At 51.3% G+C, this 24,658-nt stretch overlaps 1 protein-coding gene across 1 annotated transcript in view; it reads left to right on the top strand.

The window, feature by feature from the left end:
- Positions 1-24,658, top strand: part of KDSR (3-ketodihydrosphingosine reductase) — a 332,881-nt gene that overhangs the window by 72,484 nt on the left and 235,739 nt on the right. The window lies entirely within an intron of this gene.

The raw sequence follows: 24,658 nt of genomic DNA, 5'->3' as shown, positions 1-24,658 counted from the left end.
TAATCTTATTAAACAGGAGAGATCTCTACTCGTGGCAGCCATCTTAGGTGTATTAAGCTATAGCGATAAGTGGAAACAGTGTGTTAAAAGCCACTATACCGTTATGCCATCCCTTAAACTCATCTGGAACATCTATATAGACTGTAAACTTGCCACTTTAAATTGTTGCCAGTGTCTGCCATTCCACAAACTGATTTAACCCATTCTCCACACTTTTAGCTAGCCAAATCCACCGGTTCTCCTTTAGTGTGAGCAGACGACCAACAGTCGTAATACCCGCGAGATGATGGAATAGATATAGGCTCTGACCAATCTAAGATGGCCGCCATGTTAGAATACACGTTTTTACGTCCCGGTCAGGTCTTAATACGCGAATCAGAACTGTGAGACACACGAGTTTGTGCGAGGCAGGATAACGGACGATTGCAAAGTTACCGCCTGTAGGTAAGTGCTGTTTGAGTACTAGAGACTGGCCAGTTTGCTGTTATTAACGATGAAGTTCCTAGGTAGCTGAACGGCAGTTGACCGTGTCTTGTTATCAATGTATATTACAGAGCCCCCGATCCATCAGAGGAATCCGTCGCCATAGAGTGAAAACACGGCGTTATACTTTCCACACAGTAGTTTAATCACGACTGAGGTAAGCACTGGATAGTACATACGTTTTAGTGTTCAGATTATGATGGCTGGAGAGGAGTTTTGATATTGTGTCATTTACCCTACAGAGGACTGATGCCTCACTCGAGTGGTTTTAAGTGAGTATGATTATATATGTTTGAAGTATGAGGTTGCACTGAGTATAATGAGAGTAAAGTGCAGGGTTAGTCATCACTATTTTGGTTATAATATGAATTGTGTTAGTTGATTGGTGTTGGCACCGAATTGGCACATTTGGGGTGCATTTGGTTTTGGTTTTGGATTGGATTTAGTGTGGGCAGACGATCACTCGTGCACTATGTGGTAGACTGATTATTGTATTATTGAGAATGATAAATGTATATATGTATATATGTTTTTTAGATTGTGTGCAACCCTCTCGTCCTGAGGATGGTCTCGTTGAACTAAGCTGGTGGAGACCGAAACGTCGACGCATTATCACCCTCTGTTTGTAGAAATGATTTGTTTTTCGACATATGAACTGAATTAAGAGTTTAAAAAAAACTGTGTTAAATGTATGGCAAAACTGTTGAGGGCGCCGTACAGATGTACAGAGGTGATATAGTAATGCTGTAAAGAGACAATAATAGAACAGCATTTTTTGGTTGCCATAGTAGAATTGTATGGATATCAATGTGTATGTACAAATGAATGATATACACTGTGATTTTGTAAAGAAAAACTTTATTGACTAAAGTATTCAAATATCAGTATACCTGGTGCATTTTCATTATTCGATCATTAATTTGACGACAGTACAACGGAGCAATAGTTGTGAATAAATCCTCAAGGATCATTTTTTGTATAATTACATATACCCATTTCCTTGGGGAAGATTGGGTTGCCCTATTCTATAATAGTTCATCCTCATTTGGGCTGTTAATTCCTCCATACAGGGACCTTAAGTCACAGGCTTAATTACTGAGCAGCTTCAATTGCTAAATCTTGCAATACGTGCAAATGATAGATCTGCTGCACATGTGATGCCACTTCGGGCCGTGATGCCACTTCGGGCCGTGATGCCACTTCGGGCCGTGATGTCACGTCCGACCGTGAAGTCACTTCCTGTGACAACATCTAACTTAGAGAGTACCCCCACTTCTCTTTTTAGGACTTGTACCCTGATTGTATAGGTTGACGTGTTACTGAATATGCAAATTGTTATACCAACATCCTAGACCCGCTACTGCAACATTCTGGCGCGTGCGGTTTGTATAGATTCTCTGGTTTTCCACATGTTGAGAAGTTAAAGTTACCTAGAAGGACATAGTATTTGGATCAACCACATCTTAAGCAACTATGCTCTAGACTTACACACGCATCAAATCTCTTTGAAAAGGTTTTGAATGCATGCACATCTTCTTCTGTGCAGTTCCAGGCTCTGTGCTTCACCTCTTCATATTATTGAGTGCCGTCCTACTCTCACAAGACTAGGTTTGCAGGAGAAATATTTTGAAAAACTCTGAAACTGGTTGCGCGCCAAGTCTTCTCTGGCCGTGAGCCGGTGTAATTAACCAGTGAGCCTTTGATTTCAGGAGCATACCTTGTGTACCTTTGTTATTGTAACTAACTCAATAGTGGTGATCTAGAGTATTGTGCACAATTCACGTACACCCCTAGTAGTAGGAATCGCAAAGCCCTCAAGCAAGCGGCACAAGTTTATTTGCTCAGAAGTCAGTGTGCTGTCCGAGGGCTTTAGATGTGATTGAGTAATATTTTATTGCATCCCATAAGAATCTGCATGCCAGGAAACTGGTGTCTAATTACACTGGTAATTATTTAATAGTACAATATCTGTAGTGGAATGCGCTAGATAACTGACTGGATTTTGAAGGTAGGCTTCTTGGGCCAGTGGTTTAGATGATGCTGGGAATTTGCAGAAGCACCACAGTTTCCACATTTTCTGCATGTGCGTTTGAAAAATTCCTGTTAGTCGTGTGGCGTTACTGCATTCAAGAAAGTAGTATTATGCTGAGAACACCAGTCTTAGTTTGTGTTCCGAGACCCGTGGTTTTGTGTTTAAGGGGACATCCGCATTCCAAGAATGCAGCTATTCACATCTAACATGGGACAACTTAAGGTGAGATGTCTGGTTGTCCCATGTCCGTTCCCAGCCTACTATGCACCCTGTGGCTTAGACACATATTTCTGTGTAATAGTGAAAGTTTCAATCCAAAGCACAGGAGGATGTTTACACCATACATACTCTGGAAGTAGCTAATATAATCCCATTAGTTATGTCTTCTGGTGTGTGTGTCTTTTGTTTGTTCCATTCAGAAATGTAAGTAACGTCACACTTTTTCTCCATTTATATATAGTGCGAGATATTTATGTGTTGAGTTTCTGAAACTGAATAAAAACATGTTTGTTCATTGTATTATAGATGTGCCTCGAAATACCATTTTATCTCATTTATTCTTCGTTGATCAGCAATGTTTTAGTTAAATGATGTATCCTTTAGATTGAAACTTCACAATTGTTTGTTTGCTAATAAATGTGTTGTTTCTTTCAAGACACTTGTTTAAAAGTGTGATTAACGGACGCTTCGGTGTTCAGAGTAGAAGAAACAATTCCCAGCTCTTTATTAAGTGTTTTCACTAACAAATAGGTCTAAGCCTTATCAATTTTAATTGAGTATTTTTGCTTTTAAATCGGCATTTATACCATTCTTGTATACATGTAGTGTAAAGCTCTAGGAAACGTTTACAAGCAGTACCTCTTTTTTCCTTTTAATTGTAACTTCTTTAAATTTGTATAGTGAGGTCACTAATATATGTGGCTTGACATCTGAGTCTCTGCCTTAAAATTTCAGCTGTCTGATGAAATACTGACTATTTTCATATATGTGAAAAGAAAGGGCACACCGTCCAAGGGGGAAAGCACACTGGCCTCTGACACAGCTATTGCTTCAAGAGCGCTTCAGGTCTGACAGTATTAGTACAAACCAGAACTTGATATAAAAGCACCAAAAGTAAACCTGACTAAAACGCCCTGCGTCAGTTTCGCATGCACTGTGTACACAAGAGTGTTTAGGTTAGTTTATTAGTCAATTAAAACCATAAACAAAATCACACGGTTAAGAAGTACATAACGAATAAAAAGTAAAATGGATATAAAAGAGGTATGTCATACATTAAGTACAACCTCGACTCTTCACGCTACATACCATTTGCTTTCTTCAACTTTCCTTCCTATAAATTTTAGTCATGATACCACACTAATCTATGTTAGAAAAAAGTGACTAAACAGAAATCATTTGTTACCCGAATGTATAAAAAGGCAATTTTTTTGCACGGATTACTAAAATTTCTCTCGTACAGTAATATATATAATTAAAATGCCTATAAGCAGTACTAAGAAATTTATGAATACGGTGCCAGATGGACTATGAAACCCACTATAAAAATCAATGATACAAATATTCACATCATTAATAATACAAAAATAGATAAAGTATTTATCTGAGTTTAATGGGATAGGGAACTACAAGTTTTAGTCCCTAGCAGCCCGTCCTTCACAGTTACAGTGCGTGCTCGGTTAACATTAAGGGTTTCCGAGTTATCACAATTTAGGATTACATTCAGGGACCACCTCCAGATTACACATCACATATCCTGTTAGCTGATCATTTTCTTAAAACAGATCAATAACTGAGTCAGTCTAATGTTGAGCACGGTGTTGATTGGGTTCATGGACTCCACCAGTGCATGCCTGCAGGACCTAATTCCCCGTTCAAGGAACTCCCGTCTTAATAGACCTCTTAGTTGAACCATCAAAGAGGGACAAACACAGACAATGTGAAGCAGAGATTTAGGCCCCTGGTGGCATAGACGGCAAGACTGGTCTTCACTTTGACCGGACATCCTCCATTTTGGCATGATGTCTAGCGTGGGTATTTCTCCAAATCTTAGGGCCAAAAACGACTGTTTGATCTTCCGGTGGTAAGGCGCAGCTAGCAAGACTGATTCCGTTTAAGTGGAACATAATTTCAACACCAGCCCCCCGTGGCGACGTTTTGACAGGGTATCTTCGTCTGCCATCCAACTTTGCAATTTTGTAGATTTATTTACGAGCTTCTTAAAGATTTGCCTAGAGATATTAGAGTTCCAAAGGTCACCCAGATCTATCGTCTTAATGCTGCTTTCTAAAAATGTATTGTAAGTACATTGCCCCTTTGCAAGTTAATTTCAGTCCAGACTAGATTTGCCAGAGTGTTTTCTGCTGCTGGTCGCAAGTTATAACACAGCTTTACGAACGCCGCCGGCCTAGCGAGTGTCTGTTTTGTAAGCAGAAATTCTAGGCGAATTTGCGCCGGAGAAGCCGACTTGGGGAGTCTAAAAATATGTTTATATGTTCTTATCATTAGTTTTTCTAACAGAAGAGCATCATCACCCAACATAATCTCTATTCCATATGCAAGGGTTGGCAACAGTTTGGCTTTTAGAACTCATCCCATGGACTTTAGATCGAGACCTTTAATAGATCTGGCCAGTGACGAGAAGCCGTAGTTAAGGGCCTGCGCTTTCACCCTAATCGCCTTCTTCTGGGAAACAAAGGAGGAATTTGAATCTATTTTCACTCCTAGGTATACGTAGAGTTTAACCTCCTCAATTTTGTTTCCGTTAACAACCCATTTCGATGCACACCATCACACTTGTTTTTGTAAAATGTATTTCCAGGCCGTTCTTTTCAGTGTAAGCTCCCAGAGTGTCGAGCAGTCTTTGGAGTCCTATTCGTGTGTTGCTGAACAACACCAGGTCATCTGCATAGAGGATATGTGACAATTGTTTACCTCCTACAGTTGGAGCGTGGGCAATATGTTCGTCAAGCTCAGTGGAAAGATCTGCCAAAAATAGATTAAAAAGGAAGGGGGCTAGGACACAGCCTTGTTTTACGCCTAAAGTTGTTTGGACCTTTCTTGATACGCAAGAGCTGTCTCCGATTTTGATTTTGACCCAGGTGTTGGAATATACAAGTCTAATTGCTTGTAGGATGCTCGATGGGATGCCCCATTGCTGAAGCTTAGCCCATAATTTGTCCCGAGGGACACCATCAAAAGCTGCTTTAAAGTCAACAAAGCACAAGTAAAGAGGTGTCCTGGTTGCTTTCGCTCTGTTCCTGATTAGACTCAGGGCCATAAGATTGATTAAAGTACCCTGGCCCCTTTGGAAGCCAGTTTGATTTAGGGGAATTCTTCCATTGCCATGCGCTCAGAATTCCAGATCGTGGAGTATTAACGTTGAAAAATATTTTAACTCAACATCCATCAGCGCTATTAGCCTATAGTTTTTAGGCGAACAGGCGAGGCCTTTTTTAAAAATGGGATGAAGGATGGAGCCACTCCAGCTATCGGGAATAAGGTTGTTTTCCTAAATGAAATTGAACATTGATGCTAGAAAACCAGCCCATTTTTGGGAAAGAGGTTTAAATAAAGCCTGTGGTAACCGATTTGGACCTGGGGCACAGTCGGCCCGGGACTTTTTGATGACCATCTCTACTTCAGCTGCTGTGATTCTGCTGTACCACAGTGGTTTTATTTGGGCAGAAGGTACTAGCGTGATGAATCAAATCACTCTTGAAATGTGACTTTAAATAATTTATCCAGTCTGTCTCACTGGTATTGGCATCATTTGCAGCTGCAAAGCCTTTCTCGTTCCGATTTATTATATACCAAAATCTTTTTGAGTCGTGCGTTTTGCTTGTTTGTACTTCCAGATCTCTTTTTTTTAGCTGCTGTCTTTCATTACGGAACTGTTGTAGTAAGTAAGGGTCTCCTGGATGTTGGCATACTTGCCGAAAGATTCTGCCTATTTCCTTTCTCATGTTCCGTATTTGAACAGGCAGAATTAACGATTTGTCATGATCGAGTCGAATTCCCTTCTTGTGACTCCTCTCATTTTGGGTTTTAGTCATATTATTAGCGAGGGTCTCCCAAGTCGCTATTGGATTGAGCTCACATTGGGCTAGGTTCTGTAGACTTGTGATCCCGTCCTGCGCTAATGACTTGATGGAGCAAGGGCTCCACTTCAGGCGTTTCAGATTTTCTGAGTATGTCTCTCCCAACAATGTACGAAAAGCCTCAAGTTTGCCCAGGGATGTGTTCACCTTGATTACTTGATGGTTGAGGTCACTTTCCACACGATGATATATCCTATAATCACAGACCTGATGGTAAAGGGGCATTGAAACAAGAGTATAGTCTATGATTGAGACCGTGTCGCCACAAACCCTTGACCAGCCAGGTGGAATATCAGATGGTTTTCGGCCATTTAATACCAGCAGGCCCAATAGTTCACAGGCTTTTATGAGTTCCTCACTTGAGTTGCCCCTTCGTAAGATTGATGGCATTGCTTGTTCTGGTAGGGGGCCCACAGCGTCGCTATGTTCTTCAGAAGGAAAATGAAAAAGGTTGAGGTTAAAGTCACCGGAAACTAGCCATTGTGCCTTATTGTGGCTATCTTCTAACTGAGATAGATGAGCTGCTATTCTCCTAGAAGATGTGGCTTTCTGCTTTGGATTGGTGTACATATTTAAGATGATAATTGATTCTTTGTGGTTACTGTCCCAACCTTCCGGATTTATTACCAACATATTTGGGTCATCCACATACACTTCCACTGTTTCAATAATTATGTTTGTATTTATATAAATTGCCAGACCCCCTTTTACCCTCCCATATGCACTCTTTTTTTCAGCTAATTTTGTGTATTCCTTGTAGCCAATGAGAGGGATAGACGACTGCGCCCAAGTTTCCTCGAACATTAAGATATCAAAGGTTCGCAGGAAACCTGTGAAACCTGGGTCTGAAAGTTTTGTCTGTAAGCCGTTAATGTTCCATGAGCACACTTCCAGGCCGCTCTGAATTATTTTTGGTGGACTTCCCTCGCATCAGTCTGGGCATTCCGGGCTCGAGACAATGCCTGCGGTAACCAACTCCAAGAGGATTGCTGCTCGTTAAGTGTAACCAATCTTTGTGACCGCTCAGCAGTTGTCATTAGTTACTCTAACAAACATTTTGGTGAGATCTGAGTCTGATGTGATAGACTGCAGGGAAAGCCCTTCCGCCAGCTCCTCTTAATACAGACACAGAGGGCCCCGGCTGCTCACTTGATAATGGCCCTGCGAGCAATATGTGGCGCTATCGATCTCCATGATAGGCTGTTACTTCAATGCCCCAGGCCTTTAGGTGTTTTTTCTTTTCCAGAATCGCAGCCGGAAGCACAAAGGATGAGAAGGTGACTAAAGTCGGATCCGCAAGCTGACGTCTTCTTGCAGGCAGAAACTTAATAGAAAAAATGTCAACGGACTTTGCATGGGCCAGGCCCGGCACGGCTCTGAGCAGTTTTAAGATGTTTGAATGGTTTAATATATCTTGAGAACCCCTCGATTTCAATTCTGGGATCCACAGCAACATCTGACCCGAGTTGTTTAAACCAAGAAGTTCATGAGGACCAACACCACTTTTTACGGTTTGTTGACTACCAATAGTTGCTACCTGCAACTGGGGTTCCAAGAGAGGCTGTTCACTTTGGGGAGGTATATTAAATTCTTCTACCAAGCGTTCTTTCTCTTGCAGCTTCCCCGTGGGTAATATTGTGTCCTCTCGGTTGACTTGGTGGGCTCTAAGTGTTCCCTCTGGTTGGAGGCTGTACAACAGTGAGAGTCTGTTATATGAGGAATGAGATGCCCTTAGATTTGTAAGGGAAGCTGCCTTATTGTGAACAATGTCTTGAGATGGGGCCACGATGGCACCCTGAGACTTCGGGCTCATTTGGGTCATCCCTAGACAATCCTGATCATCCTGTTCCGTAGTTTGAGGGGAAACAAGCTCTCTAAATTGCCTGAGCAGATTTTATTCCTTCTTTTTCTTGCACTTTTCCTTTCCCTTTTAGTTTGTCGTGGTGGGTTTGAAGCAATAGTTTTTGTGCTGCCGTCCCCAGATGTTTCATGTACTGCCACAGACGGAGTTTCAGGGTTAATCTCCACTATATCCACAGCTTCTTCCACTAGTGGCCGTTCACAGGAAACCAATCCACTCTAATGAGTTACGTCCTTAGGACTAAGTATTACCTCATTCAATATAGCGCTGTGCCGAAACTTGGGGCTGAGGTTGTTTTTAACTTAAAGTGATGGATGGAATGCTTGAATTGAGCTTAGCCACTGGTAAATTGCTCGTCACCACATCCCAGTTCATTGTTGTTTTGCACACCCAGTTTGGACCCAGCCATATGCAAACCTGTCTTCACATTGCTCCTAGCCCGACCTGCCAGCCCAAATTTTCCCTGAACCAGAACACAAGCAATCCAGGCCCGGTTTTGCACTTCTTATGGCTCATCCACCAGGTATAGCTTGATTCCAGTGACCCTATGCACGTGGTATCTTAGATACACAAAGGGTCAGAACTCAAAATATGTTCAAAAGCAGCAATTCATGATTGTCCAGTCAAAAACATCCTTTAATGAACAAGCATTTGCAATAAATAGGTCTTGCATTTGTTACGGTTAGAGCTGCTGGCGCTGAAAATTACAATGTTTCTTACGTTAGTTTTTTTATATGCAGCTTACAGTGGAGTTATATTTCTATACCACTATTGCTAATGGTATAACAAGCATTTACAATGCAATGGTCTCGGCATTCTTAAAGTTAGAGCTATTGGCATTGCTCATGACATTATTTTTATTTAAGTTTTTGTTTTTAAAACACAAATAAATGACATTGTCATTTACAATGCCAATAGCAGGGCAGGAGAGCAAGCACAACGAACGAGGGGGCAGGACAGCAAGCACAACCAACGAGGGGGGGGCAGGAGAGCAAGCACAACCAACGAGGGGGGCTGGAGAGCAAGCACAACCAACGAGGGGGGGGCAGGAGAGCGAGCAAGCACAACCAACGAGGGGGGGCAGGAGAGCAAGCCCATCCAACGAGGGGGGGCAGGAGAGCAAGCACAACCAACGAGGGGGGGGTCAGGAGAGTAAGCACAACCAACGAGGGGGGCGGCAGGAGAGCAAGCACAAGCAACGAGGGGGGGCAGGAGAGCAAGCACAAGCAACGAGGGGGGCAGGAGAGCAAGCACAAGCAACGAGGGGGGCAGGAGAGCAAGCACAAGCAACGAGGGGGCAGGACAGCAAGCACAAGCAACGAGGGGGCAGGACAGCAAGCACGAGATGGCAGGAGAGCAAGCACAATCAACGAGGGGGGGCCAGGAGAGCAAGCACAATCAACGAGGGGGGGGCAGGAGAGCAAGCGCAACCAACAGGGGGGGGCAGGAGAGCAAGCACAAGCAACGAGTGGGGCAGGAGAGCAAGCAACGAGTGGGGCAGGAGAGCAAGCACAAGCAACGAGGTGGGGCAGGAGAGCAAGCACAAGCAACGAGGGGGCAGGACAGCAAGCACGAGGTGGCAGGAGAGCAAGCACAACCAACGAGGGGGGGGCAGGAGAGCAAGCGTAATCAACGAGGGTGGGGGCAGGAGAGCAAGCACAACCAACGAGGGGGGGGCAAGAGAGCAAGCACAAGAAGCGAAGGGGGGGCAGGAGAGCAAGCACAAGAAGCGAAGGGGGGGGCAGGAGAGCAAGCACAACCAGCGAGGGGGGCAGGAGAGCAAGCCCAATCATCGAGGGGGCAGGGGCAGGAGAGCAAGCACAAGCAACGATGGGGAGGGGCAGGAGAGCAAGCACAACCAACGAGGGGGGGGGGCAGGAGTGCAAGCACAAGCAACGAGGGGGCAGGACAGCAAGTACAAGCGGGCAGGACAGCAAGCACAAGCAACGAGGGGGCAGAACAGCAAGCACGAGGTGGCAGGAGAGCAAGCACAACCAACGAGGGGGGGGGCAGGAGAGCAAGCACAACCAACGAGGGGGGGCAGGAGAGCAAGCACAACCAACGAGGGGGGGCAGGAGAGCAAGCACAACCAACGAGGGGGGCAGGAGAGCAAGCACAACCAACGTGGGGGGGCAGGAGAGCAAGCACAACCAACAAGGGGGGGCAGGAGAGTAAGCACAACCAATGAGGGGGGAGCAGGAGAGCAAGCACAAGCAACGAGGGGCAGGACAGCAAGCACGAGGTGGCAGGAGAGCAAGCACAAACAACGAGGGGGGGCAGGAGAGCAAGCGCAACCAACGAGGGGGGGCAGGAGAGCAAGCACAACCAACGAGTGGGGGCAGGAAAGCAAGCACAACCAGCGAGGGGGGGGGCAGGAGAGCAAGCACAACCAGCGAGGGGGGGCAGGAGAGCAAGCACAGCCAGCGGGGGGCAGGGGAGCAAGCACAAGCAACGATGGGGGGGCAGGAGAGCAAGCGCAATCAACGAGGGGGGGCAGGAGAGCAAGCACAAGAAGCGAAGGGGGGGGCAGGAGAGCAAGCACAACCAGCGAGGGGGGCAGGAGAGCAAGCACAAGCATCGAGGTGGCAGGGGCAGGAGAGCAAGCACAAGCAACGATGGGGAGGGGCAGGAGAGCCAGCACAACCAGCGAGGGGGGGCAGGAGAGCAAGCACAAGCAACGAGGGGGGGGGCAGGAAAGCAAGCACAAGCAACGAGGGGGGGCAGGAGAGCAAGCACAACAGGCGGGGGGGCAGGAGAGCAAGCACAAGCAACGAGGGGGGGCAGGAGAGCAAGCACAACCGAGGGGGGGCAGGACAGCAAGCACAAGCAACGAGGGGGCAGGACAGCAAACACAAGCAACAAGGGGGCAGGACAGCAAGCACGAGGTGGCAGGAGAGCAAGCACAACCGAGGGGGGGGGCAGGAGAGCAAGCACAACCAACGAGGGGGGGGCAGGAGAGCAAGCACAACCAACGAGGGGGGGCAGGAGAGCAAGCACAACCAACGAGGGGAGCAGGAGAGCAAGCACAACCAACGAGGGGGGGCAGGACAGCAAGCACAAGCAACGAGGGGGCAGGACAGCAAGCACAAGCAACGAGGGGGCAGGACAGCAAGCACAAGCGGGCAGGACAGCAAGCACAAGCAACGAGGGGGCAGGACAGCAAGCACGAGGTGGCAGGAGAGCAAGCACAACCAACGAGGGGGGGGGGGCAGGAGAGCAAGCACAACCAACGAGGGGGGGCAGGAGAGCAAGCACAACCAACGAGGGGGGGCAGGAGAGCAAGCACAACCAACGAGGGGGGGCAGGAGAGCAAGCACAACCAACGAGGGGGGCAGGAGAGCAAGCACAACCAACGTGGGGGGGGCAGGAGAGCAAGCACAACCAACAAGGGGGGGCAGGAGAGCAAGCACAACCAATGAGGGGGGAGCAGGAGAGCAAGCACAAGCAACGAGGGGCAGGACAGCAAGCACGAGGTGGCAGGAGAGCAAGCACAAACAACGAGGGGGGGCAGGAGAGCAAGCACAACCAACGAGTGGGGGCAGGAAAGCAAGCACAACCAGCGAGGGGGGGGGGGCAGGAGAGCAAGCACAACCAGTGAGGGGGGGCAGGAGAGCAAGCACAACCAACAAGGGGGGGCAGGAGAGCAAGCACAAGCAACGAGGGGGGGCAGGAGAGCAAGCACAACCAACAAGGGGGGGCAGGAGAGCAAGCACAAGCAACGAGGGGCAGGACAGCAAGCACAAGCAACGAGGGGGCAGGAAAGCAAGCACGAGGTGGCAGGAGAGCAAGCACAACCAACGAGGGGGGGCAGGAGAGCAGGCACAACCAACGAGGGGGGCAGGGGAGCAAGCACAACGAGATGGGCAGACGCACAACAGAGGGGACAGGCGCACAATGAGGGGACAGAGGCAAGAACACGGCACAATCAGGAAAGATAGGCAAGAAAAGCGAGCACTCACCGAAGGACTCAGCAGCTTCTCGACTTCTTGCGGCGGTCGGGCAGAAATGGCGTCAGAAAAGCGCCGCCATTTTCGCATTCGGGAGCGTGGTTTTTGCTGTTGAGTGACGGGTGAAGTCACGGAGGTAAAAACTGCAAAAAACACTCCCCCGAATCCAAAAAAACGGGGCTTGAACGGAGTGATGCCCCTCTCCTCCAATGGCTGGCCTCTGTTTAGGAAGCCAGTCAATGGAGAAGAGAGGCAGGTTCAAGCCCCCATACTGTTAGAAAGGCGACCCGGGGGAGGCAGAAGATGTCTGACTGACCACCCCTAGGTCCACCCTTCCGTCGAGAAGTAGCCGAGCGTTGCCGAGAGGCCTCCTGGATGAGGGCCCCTCCTAGGATCGTACAGCAGAGTAATCACAACACTACAAACGGACACCACACAGGAGGTCAAGTTCTCAAGCTTTTATAAGTAATAACGGTTGAGGGTTCTTGGCAGTTTATACAGCTGGATCGAGGGATCCGTAAAGTCTCGGACAAGGAGGGTAAAGTAGCGGGACAGTCTTACTCTGGGTGGAGGAAGGGATGCCCTACGCACAGCTCTCAATCCTCGAGCTGGGGGGTTCCGAGAGGTTCGAGCCGCGGCGGCGCCAGCAGGCTGACAGGATGGTTCAGCAAGGTAGGCCGCGGCAGCGCCAGCAGGCTCTCAGATTGTTCAGCAAGGTAGGCCGCGGCAGCGCCAGCAGGCTCTCAGATGGTTCAGCAAGGTAGGCCGCGGCAGCGCCAGCAGGCTCTCAGATGGTTCAGCAAGGTAGGCCGCGGCAGCGCCAGCAGGCTCTCAGATGGTTCAGCAAGGTAGGCCGCGGCAGCGCCAGCAGGCTCTCAGATGGTTCAGCAAGGTAGGCCGCGGCAGCGCCAGCAGGCTCTCAGATGGTTCAGCAAGGTAGGCCGCGGCAGCGCCAGCAGGCTCTCAGATGGTTCAGGTTACAGGAAGGATGAGTTCGTCTGGTGTCGGCCGTGACAGCGTCAGCAGGGCTTCCAGTCCAGGATACAACTGGCGTCCTACTCCGGGGCTGCCCCAGATATAGGACGGAGGTCCTTTGATGTCCGGACCCTCGCGCCTGGGGGCCAGAGGGGCCGGGATGATGGTGTCCAGACACCCAGCAGGGGGGTGGAGCCAGCGCCCAGGGAGGCCGGAGGGCGATCGATACTAGCCGTCCGGGGACGGCTGGAGGGCCATCGAAACTCCTCTCCCTCCGGGATCTGTCGAGTGGCCACTCGACCACCTGGGTGGATCTTGGTGCCTCGATGTCGGGGCTTCGCTGGGGCCGAGGCCACGTGGTCGTGGTGTGGGGGGGCCCAAGATGGAGTCCGGCACGGCCTCGTGCTTAGGTCGTGATGGGCCTACGCTGGGGCCAGGCCGATGTTGGGGATCCGGGATGGTAGCTGGATCTGTGGTGTTGGGGCGTGCAGGGTCGGGCCGAAGGGGCCGCCCGAGGTCCGGAGGAGGGCTGATGTCGTCCTGGGCCCGCCATGCGGGAGGGGTAGGACCACACCATGAGGCCGGGTCCAACACGCATCCCCCCCAGCTGAAGGCAGGGGAGAGTCACCCATGTTCTTGGGGATTCTCCTCGCCGAGGCGGAAGAATCTGGACAGGCCGTCGGCATTGGCGTGGTCGTTGCCGGGGCGATGCTCCACAGTGAAATCCATCCCCTGCAGAGAAATGGACCAGCGCAGCAGTTTCGGGTTTTCTCCCCGCATCTGCATCAACCAACGCAGGGGCTGGTGGTCGGTCTGGACTCGGAAGTGGGTACCGAAGAGGTAAGGCCGGAGCTTCTTGAGTGCCCACACCACGGCAAAGGCTTCCCTCTCGATGGTGCTCCACCGCTGTTCTCTTGCCAGGAGGCGTCGGCTGATGAAGGCCACAGGCCGGTCGATTCCTTCGGGGTTAACTTGTGACAGGACCGCCCCGATGCCGTGCTCCGAGGCGTCGGTTTGGACTACAAACTCTCTGCTGTAGTCGGGGGCCTGGAGCACAGGGGCGGTGCACATGGCAGTCTTTAAAGTCTCAAATGCTGTCTGGCACGCAGGAGTCCAGTGCACCTTCTGGGGTAATCTCTTGGAGGTCAATTCGGTGAGGGGCCCCACAATGCTCCCGTAGTCTTTTATAAATCGCCGATAGTATCCGGTGAGCCCCAGGAAGGCTCGGACGGCGGTCTGGGTGACCGGGGGCTCCCAGGCCCGGATGGCATCTACCTTGGGTTGGAGGGGAGCTACTTGACCGCTCCCTACTTGGTGTCCTAGATAGGTCACGGACCCTTGGCCTATCTGGCATTTGCTGGCTTTTATTGTCAGTCCGGCCCGCCGGAGGGCCGTCAGGACTTCCCAGAGGTGGGACAGGTGCTCATCCCAGTGAAGGCTGTACACCGCAATGTCATCTAGGTAGGCGGCGCTGTATTCCTCTAGTCCGGCCAGCACCTGGTTCACTAGTCTCTGGAAGGTGGCCGGCGCATTTTTCATGCCGAAGGGCATCACTTTGAAGTGATAGTGGCCATCTGGCATCGAGAAGGCCGATCGCTCTTGTGCGCCAGGGGTAAGGCCGATCTGCCAATACCCCGCCGTGAGATCGAAGGTGCTGAGGTATCTGGCGGCCCCTAGGCGATCGATCAGTTCATCCGCCCTGGGGATGGGATGTGCGTCGGTCCTGGTGACTGCATTCAGTCCCCGGTAGTCAACACAGAACCGGAGCTCGGGTGCTGTTCCGGGGGAAGCGGCTTTCGGGACCAGAACAACGGGACTGGCCCAGGGACTGTTGGAGGGTTCGACTACCCCCAGGGCCAACATCTTGGCCACCTCGGATTGGATGCAGGCCCGAACCCGGTCGGGCACTCGAAAAGCTCGTTGTTTCACAGGGGGGCTGTCTCCGGTGTCCACATCGTGGACACACCACCGGGTGACCCCCGGCGTGAGGGAAAACAGATCCGCAAACTGCCCCAGCAGCTTCCGGCAGTCTTGTTGCTGCTCTGGTGTCAGGGTAGAGGAGAGCCGGACCCCTTCGAAGGAGCCGTCTTTCTCGGTGGTGCTGAGGAGATCTGGTAGTGGCTCGGAGTCGTCTTCAGCTCCGTCATCGGTCGCCAGCAGCAGACTCAGTTCAGTGCGTGCAAAGTGCGGCTTGAGCCGGTTAGCGTGTAGAACCCGGAGGGGGTTCCTGGGGGACTCCATGTCTACCAGGTAGGTGACGGGGCTCTTGCGCTCCACCACCTTGAAGGGCCCCGTCCATTTGTCCTGGAGGGCACACGGTTCAACCGGGGACATGACCCAGACTTGCTGGCCCGGCTCGAACTCGATGGACGAGGCGTTCTGGTCATACCAGCGCTTCATTTCCTCCTGGCCGGCCTCTAGGTTGGCCTCGGCAAGTTCCCTGAACTTCCGAGTCTGGTTGCGAAGCGTCAGGAGGTATCGGTAGACATCCGGTGGGGCATCTCGAACGGCTGTCTCCCAGCCCTCCTTGACCAGGCTGAGGGGGCCTCGGACCGGGTGCCCGTACAATAGTTCAAAAGGGCTGAACCCTAGGGACTTCTGGGGTACCTCTCGGTAGGCGAATAGGAGGCAGGGCAGCAGGACATCCCATTTGCGCCGGAGGGGCTCTTCTAGGCCCTTGATCATTCCCTTCAGTGTCCTGTTAAAGCGTTCCACTAGTCCATTTCCCTGGGGATGATACGGGGTGGTGAACTTATATGCGACCCCGCACTGTTGCCATAGGGACCGCATATGCTTCGAGATGAAGTTGGACCCCCGATCACTCACGACTTCGCGGGGGAAGCCGACTCGGGAGAAGATGCTCATGAGTGCTCGGCCCACCACGGGGGCCGTGATGGTTCGGAGAGGGATGGCCTCAGGATAGCGGGTGGCATGGTCCACCAGGACGAGGATGAAGCGGTGCCCCTGCGAGGTGCGAGGGTCCAGGGGCCCTACGATGTCTATTCCCACTCGCTCGAAGGGGGTGGTTACCACAGGGAACGGCTGGAGCGGGGCTTTGACTTCCCCCCGCTCTTCCCGCTGGCTTGACAGGTCGGGCAGGTCCTGCAGTGGTTCTGTACATCAGTGCGCATTTTTGGCCAGTAGAAATGGGTCACCAGGCGGCTGTAAGTTTTGTCCTGCCCCAGGTGCCCGGCGAGGGGCACATCATGTGCTAAGGTTAGGAGGAAGTCTCTGAACCGGAGGGGTACAACCAGCACCCGGCCGGCCCCTAGCTCGGCAATCTTCTGCTCACTGTAAAGGAGGTGGTTGTCTCAGTAGACCCAGTGGGACCCCGCGGGGTCTCCAGCGGCTTGCGTAGCGGCTTGCTGTCGCATCCCCTCGAGGGAGGGGCAGGTTTTCTGTTCCTGCCGGAACTGTTCGCGGGTGGGGCCACCTTCTTGGCGCCATTGAGCGAGTTCCGGGAGGTGGTTGAGCTCGGTGAGACCTTCTTGGTCGGGCCCGTGGGGGCCGGGCTCGGTGTCGGCGTCCTCGGGGACGAAGGGTGGTGGAGGTGCGAGCCATTCTGTCTCCTCGGTTGGAGCCTCCACCGCCGGGGCGGAAGCTCGGGCGGACATGGAGCGGGTGGTCGCACAGACCCACTCGGGAAGGCCTAGCATCCCCAGGTGCTCTCTTCGTTCGACGCCAGCCCATGGGGAACTTTCCAGGTCGTTCCCAAGGAGGCAGTCCACGGGGGCATCGTCGCGGACAGTCACTTTCAGCACGCCCGACACTCCCCCCCCACTCGAAGGGGATGCGGGCCATCTGACACATAGTCTCAGAGTTATCTGCGGATCGGACTGGGCACAGGACGTTAGGAAGGATCTGTTCCGGGGTCACCAGATGGCAGCGGACCGCTGTCACGCTGGCCCCAGTGTCACGGAGGGCTTCGGTCCGGCGACCATTGATGGTGACCCACTGGCGGTACTTCTGGGTGTTGCCGGGGATCGGCCCTCGGGGGATCATGTCGTGCGTACCCAGGCAGGCTAAGGTCATGGCGGCGGGCTCCCACTCGGCCTGCTCGTGGTCGTTGTCCTCTTCCTCACTTCTTTCTTCACCTAGGGCAGCTGCCGCGATCTGGCGGGCTGGGGGCCCGGTGGTGCCGGGTCGCTGGTTCATCGGGCAGAGGGGGTCATTCGCATAATGACCCTGTCGCTGGCATCTGTGGCACATAACGTTCGGGCGGGGCCCCGGCCTGGCTGGGGGGCCCCCTCTCCAGCCCAGGGTTGGCGACGTGGAGGTAGGGGATGACCCCTTGGGGGCGTCTCGACCCCGGCTCTGGCCTACTCCGCCACCTCGTGGTCGGTGGTTCCCCGGGGACCCCCGGCCGTAATCTCCCATCGTGTTCCGGGGGACTCGGGTGCTCGCCCATCGGTCTGCCTCGACAGCGAGTTTTCGGGGCTCAGCCAATTTGCTGTCGAGGAGGTGCTGCCGGGGTTCGACGAAACAGTTATTGGACAGGTGTTCCCATAGAATGAGGTCGACTAACTGCTGGTAGGTGGTGACCTGGCAGCCCCGAGTCCACCCCTCGAAGGCTCGACTGTAATAGTTCACGTATTCCACCCATGTGGTACCGGGGATTTTTTTGCAGTCTCGGAATCGCTGCCGGTACATCTCGGGGGTGAGTCCGTAGCGCGTGAGGAGGGCGGTCTTCATGTGCTCGTACGAGGTCTTCTCGGTATCAGGGAGCTCCAGCAGGGCGTCTCTCCCTTCGTTGATAAACTTTCCCCACAGGCCGGCACCCCAGTCCCTGAGGGGTACTCGATGGGCGGCCATGGCGACCTCGTAAGCTTTGAACCACTGCTGGATGTCGTCGTTCTTATAGTACTCTTTGACGACATCCTTGGGTATGTGCACCTTTGTGTCCACCGGGGGAGGTGAGGTCTTACCCCCGGAGGTGGCAGTCTCGTTTGCCTTGGCTTTAAATTCTAGCTCTTTGAGGACGCGCTCGAGCAGGAGTTTCTTCTCCTCGAGGTCTCTTTGTCTTCGCTTTTCTTCTAGGTCTCCTTCTAGCCGTAGCTGCTCGAGGGCTAGCTTCCTTTCTGCCAGTTGGATCTCTCCTTCTTGTCTGAGTCGAGCAAGCTCCAGCTCGTGGAACCGGTTCCTCTCTCGTTCTCGGGCGTCTTCGTGGGAGAGGCCCGGGTTTGGGTTTGCGGGTCTCTCTCCCGCTGGGTTCAGCTGAGCCTCCGGGCCTCCGTTCGGGCCCGGGTTATCTGCACTCGGAGGTGGCGTCTCGCCGGCGTCCACCCAGGCCTGCAGGGCCGATTTGAAATCTTCTTTGGTGCTTAAGCCAGTGGTAGCGATGCCTAGATCTTTGCAGAATTGCTTCAGCTCCTTGTGACTGTAGTCTTCCATTTTCTCCTTCTGGAATTCTGTGCTCATGGTCGCAGTGGGTTTTTCTGGGTAGCGAGTGAATTACTCTCTGTACGATCTGCGTGGGCTCGGATCCCGGCGCTTGCCACCAATGTTAGAAAGGCGACCCGGGGGAGGCAGAAGATGTCTGACTGACCACCCCTAGGTCCACCCTTCCGTCGAGAAGTAGCCGAGCGTTGCCGAGAGGCCTCCTGGATGAGGGCCCCTCCTAGGATCGTACAGCAGAGTAATCACAACACTACAAACGGACACCACACAGGAGGTCAAGTTCTCAAGCTTTTATAAGTAATAACGGTTGAGGGTTCTTGGCAGTTTATACAGCTGGATCGAGGGATCCGTAAAGTCTCGGACAAGGAGGGTAAAGTAGCGGGACAGTCTTACTCTGGGTGGAGGAAGGGATGCCCTACGCACAGCTCTCAATCCTCGAGCTGGGGGGTTCCGAGAGGTTCGAGCCGCGGCGGCGCCAGCAGGCTGACAGGATGGTTCAGCAAGGTAGGCCGCGGCAGCGCCAGCAGGCTCTCAGATTGTTCAGCAAGGTAGGCCGCGGCAGCGCCAGCAGGCTCTCAGATGGTTCAGCAAGGTAGGCCGCGGCAGCGCCAGCAGGCTCTCAGATGGTTCAGCAAGGTAGGCCGCGGCAGCGCCAGCAGGCTCTCAGATGGTTCAGCAAGGTAGGCCGCGGCAGCGCCAGCAGGCTCTCAGATGGTTCAGCAAGGTAGGCCGCGGCAGCGCCAGCAGGCTCTCAGATGGTTCAGGTTACAGGAAGGATGAGTTCGTCTGGTGTCGGCCGTGACAGCGTCAGCAGGGCTTCCAGTCCAGAATACAACTGGCGTCCTACTCCGGGGCTGCCCCAGATATAGGACGGAGGTCCTTTGATGTCCGGACCCTCGCGCCTGGGGGCCAGAGGGGCCGGGATGATGGTGTCCAGACACCCAGCAGGGGGGTGGAGCCAGCGCCCAGGGAGGCCGGAGGGCGATCGATACTAGCCGTCCGGGGACGGCTGGAGGGCCATCGAAACTCCTCTCCCTCCGGGATCTGTCGAAAGGCCACTCGACCACCTGGGTGGATCTTGGTGCCTCGATGTCGGGGCTTCGCTGGGGCCGAGGCCACGTGGTCGTGGTGTGGGGGGGCCCAAGATGGAGTCCGGCACGGCCTCGTGATGGGCCTACGCTGGGGCCAGGCCGATGATGGGGATCCGGGATGGTAGCTGGATCTGTGGTGTTGGGGCGTGCAGGGTCGGGCCGAAGGGGCCGCCCGAGGTCCGGAGGAGGACTGATGTCGTCCTGGGCCCGCCATGCGGGAGGGGTAGGACCACGCCATGAGGCCGGGTCCAACACATACTGTAAACATAAAATCTCAGCTCCGCGACACTGCTGCGCAGTGTACACTAGGCCGAGACCTAAAAAAGCAAAAGTAAAAAACATTGTAATTTTCAACGCCAACAGCTCTAACTTTAACAAAACCTAGGGAGTGACAACACATGTAACAGGCTGTGTCCTTATGGGAGGTCACAAAAAGAGACCAGGCAGTACTAAGGAGGGACTACTAAGCCTATTGACCAATGAAAAGCCACCATTTACAAAGGACAGGAGCCATTTAAAAAGATGGGTGGAAAATGGACGGAACTTTATGCCCATATTCTCAATACTGAAAAATCTATTCTAGGACGCAAGTCTTAGAATGCTCACTACCTAATAAACTCGCGGTGAGTGTATCAGCACAATGTTAATCAAAAACTTTTGACATCAAGTAAAAATTAAATTGACAAAATTATCCAAAATACAAAGAATCTTGCAATATACAGCAGAAAATGTAATAATGATAGCTACATTCAGCTGTGTATCTTCAACATGCTTTAATCAAAGATGAAAGCTTCAACAAAGCACTCTTGTTGATTCGTAAGTCAAGTAATGCATTCAAACTTGGATATTCGTCACTCCCAATGAATTTTGGGTGTACAATCCCCGTTCGTCAGAGGAAATTTACAGATAAACCTGTATCTAATAAAGCAGCATCATTGACTGTTAATCAAACAGTGTAACATAAATTTGCCTAAACATCCAGAATGGTTACAGTAGTTAAGACTCCTAAATCAAGTGACTGTTTATGTGAAAATAATTTCACAATTGATCTAAAGTGGCCACATCATGCGTATATCTCAGAAGTATAGCGCAAGGGAAAGTAGCGCTGAGTATGATAGAAGAGAGTCCGAAAATGACGTGCCAGGCTGTGCAACTAAAAAAAATAACGTGTGAATCACCTGTGAATGAAATAGTGTACCCTTGGGGAGATTATGCAAAAATACCTCCACTGCAATACGTGAGAGAACTATAGTCGGGTCCACAGCCCATGTCCATAGGCGTATGATAACTGCCCGTGACTCGGAGTACCTGAAGCAAACCTAGAACCCTGCGCAAGACAACAATGGAAGATATAAAACATACGTAAACGTCCTGACTGTCACTCAAGACATTACTGAGCTTCATATCCTGGATACAGCAGACCTTGAAGCGACAGCGCAAGCGCTGCCTAGGCGAGACCTAAAAAAGTAATATTTCTATATGAACGCAAAGTAAAATATGACATTCACAAACAGTACACACAGGCCCCTGAGGTCAGGCTCTAGTGGTTTATAGGTGGGCATCTGAATTCCACACCCTCTTGCTAACGGTAGGGGTTATTCCGCACTCACTATAGTTGACATTCAGGTTAAAATCCTCTAGAAGTCAGAGTCTCAGGAGTCTGACTATTTAATAAAGTCAAAGGCCCTGCAGTGGCTGCGGCCAGGGGGTGGGGGAGCCTCTGCTCCTCCTATGCTGGTTAGTAACTTGGGATCCGCCTCACGGGTGTGAGGGGGCGGTTGCGACGTATATGCTGCTGGTCCTCAGTTGGAGCTTGGGCCTACTCGGGTTACTACAGCTGCCTCCTCACAGTGATGGTCTCGACCAGACCACGCTTCTTGCCTTGGTCCAGTGGTCCCCCTGGCATAAGGGATGACCGTCCTCACTCTAGACTGGCTACGACCAGATCAGCACAGCAACAATCTTCACTGCAGCCCCACCTGGCATACTGGGCCACCAACTTACAACCTGCACTCTGATGATGACCCGATCGGTGCAGCAGCCGCTTCCTTACACCTCACTACAGCAATCCAATAGACAGGATCCACCACTGGACTTCGCTCCCTCCAGCGCCTCTTCCTCATAGGACACACTTGCTGGTCGTGGCAAGCAGTCAGGCACAGGTTCTCCATCGGCAGGTGGTCTTTAAGTCTCTGGATGATGTCCTTTCACCAGGCTGGGAGACTGAAAGTCATTGGCCCCCAGTCCTGGTCACAGGCGGGAGTCTTGCAGAGCTTCTCCACCTCGCACAATCTGACTGGCTGCTTGACAGTTGAGAATTTGTAGGGCATTGAACTCCCAAACTTATAGTCCATTTTAAGACACCAAGTATCATTTAGCTTCTGAGTCTGTGAGATTTTAGGGGGGGGGTGCTTCCTTTTGAAGTGCTCTCCGATGCCCTGCGTCCAGAAAGGCGTCACTCCAAATCTGCTAGACCCACCATATCGGCAACATTAATATTGTTTATCAAAAGGTTACCCTAAGGCCTCCGTACTGCCCTTTATGATTCTGAACCAGCCTTATCTCCTGCCTGAAATATCAAAGCCCCTTCCCAATGACCTCTCTCTGAATCAAAGAGCACCCTTTAAAGTGTACAGAAGAGCCTGGCTGTCCCTTCCTCAAGTGTGTCCCACCCAGCTCACAGGAATTCAGCAGTCCACAAATCTGCCTGGGTTACTTCCTTTTCCTCTTAACATGCCTCCAGTTAGTCCTGGGTCTCAGTAAATGGACCCTGAATCTTCCATGTAGTGTGCCATTGACAGGCACACATAAACCCAGCACATACATATGATATACATGCATCCTGCACTGCACTACATCCTCCATGTATTGTATAAGTTGCAGGCACACAAGCACCTAGCACATGCATATAATATAGGCAAGCTGCACAGCTTTACATCCTTCATGTATTGTACCATTCACTGGATCACATATACCTAGCACATGTATAACACACTCACTGCACAGCACTACACACCAAACCGATGTAGGCCAAGGGTGAGTTAAGCACACAGCAGCAGAACTTTAAATGAGCGAGCCTGTAGACCTCACTGCAAAGGCTAAAAGGACCTACTCACTTCTACTGAACACTGCACGGCATTCTACCATCAATGCGCTTGTGCTGCTAAACTCCTAGCAAAGGCAGTAGGTTTCACCACTATGAGGGTAGCGCTTTTGACGCCTCTCCAGTCCTAAAATACTGCAATCTCTGAGACAGGCCTATGTTATGGCACACACGCATGGTCAGTGTTTGCCCATTACAACAAAAAACAGTTTCAGGGATCCAGGCAGTGCCAGCCTTGGGAGAGGGCGAGCTAAGCCCAGGCGGCTAAATATTCTGAGAGGCGCAGCGGAGCGCTCGCTGCCTGACTTAATGTCATGCCAACAGCAGCTCGCCCATCCCACTTGGTCTCATTCAGGCTCTGTTAAGTAAAGACTTTGTAATCAGCCCTTAATGTACCCCAGTGTAATTGTTAGCACCACATCAACCCCTTGTCCTCCTCTCATCTTCCTCAAACCTCCTGCCGTCACACCACAATGGCCCCCACATGGCTTTGCCGTGGTCAATCCGATTTAAGGCCAGTCCTGGATCCAGACATCATTGTAGTTGTCAAAACACACAAGATGATGGACGGAATGTTGCACAATGGCAAAACAGTCACCCCCAGTCACAGATCTGGGTTTAATCCATTGTTATTTTGCTCACCAAGCCACCCCAGTTCACACATGTCCATATGCAAATCAGTCTTGGGAACAGTTCAGCCCGAACTGCCCAGCCATGTCTTTCCCCGACCGGAATCAAGCATCCTAGGACCGGTTTCTGGCTATCAGCTGTCTTCAGCCAGTATAGCCTGACTCCAGTGGCTTAGTAAGCAAGGGACCCACTTCTGGATTTAGGCCCAGATCTCTGTACTGGGGTGAATGTATGACATTGTTCTGCATTCTGTCCATCAACTGTTGTTTTTGCATTTGTCACCCCGAGTGGGATGGGTATGCTCAGACGTGAGTCCCATGCTCTCCACACCACTGGAGTCAAGCTATCCTGGCTGAAGACGGCTGATAGCCAGAAACCGTTCCTAGGATGCTTGATTCCGGTCCAAGAAAGACATGGCTTGGCAGTTCGGTCTGGACTGTTCCCATGAGGCACAGGGTCAAGGCTGATTTGCATATGGCCATGTCTGAACTGGGGTGGTGTGGAGTGCAAAAAAACCCGATGGATTTAGGCCCAGATCTCTGTACTGGGGTGAATGTATGACATTGTTCTGCATTCTGTCCATCAACTGTTGTTTTTGCATCATTGTAGTTGGGGCACTCAGGACAGGGGTACACGCCCATCACCATGCCAGAGACTTCGTCCCAACACGCATACTTTAGCCTTCTAGTGCTGCATAATTCCAGTGGCTCTGAACTTGGACACTTCATTTAATGGCAACATAAATAAAATGCTGCTTTCTCCTGATTTCCTTTCTCTTGAAAGTTGAGTGGTTCGCATTGAAGCTAGAAAGCTGAATTTGAGTACTATGGATTTTGCAATTATTAACAAATGGTTGGATGGCTGTGTCGACTCAGGTTTTCTGCTTCTGTGATTGTTAAATATAGTCGGAATTGTAGTGACCGAATCTCAAACCTCGATTTAGTGGGAAACTGTGCAGAAAGTCATTTTCATGTCGCTACGTGTATTCCGTAGACGGGGGTTTAACTATATTCAACTCCATTATAGGTACAGTGTTTTT

The sequence above is a fragment of the Lissotriton helveticus genome, chromosome 4_1 (genome assembly GCF_964261635.1).
Source record: "Lissotriton helveticus chromosome 4_1, aLisHel1.1, whole genome shotgun sequence".
NCBI classification, from domain to species: domain Eukaryota; kingdom Metazoa; phylum Chordata; class Amphibia; order Caudata; family Salamandridae; genus Lissotriton; species Lissotriton helveticus.
This window is presented reverse-complemented; position numbering and strand designations above follow the sequence as displayed.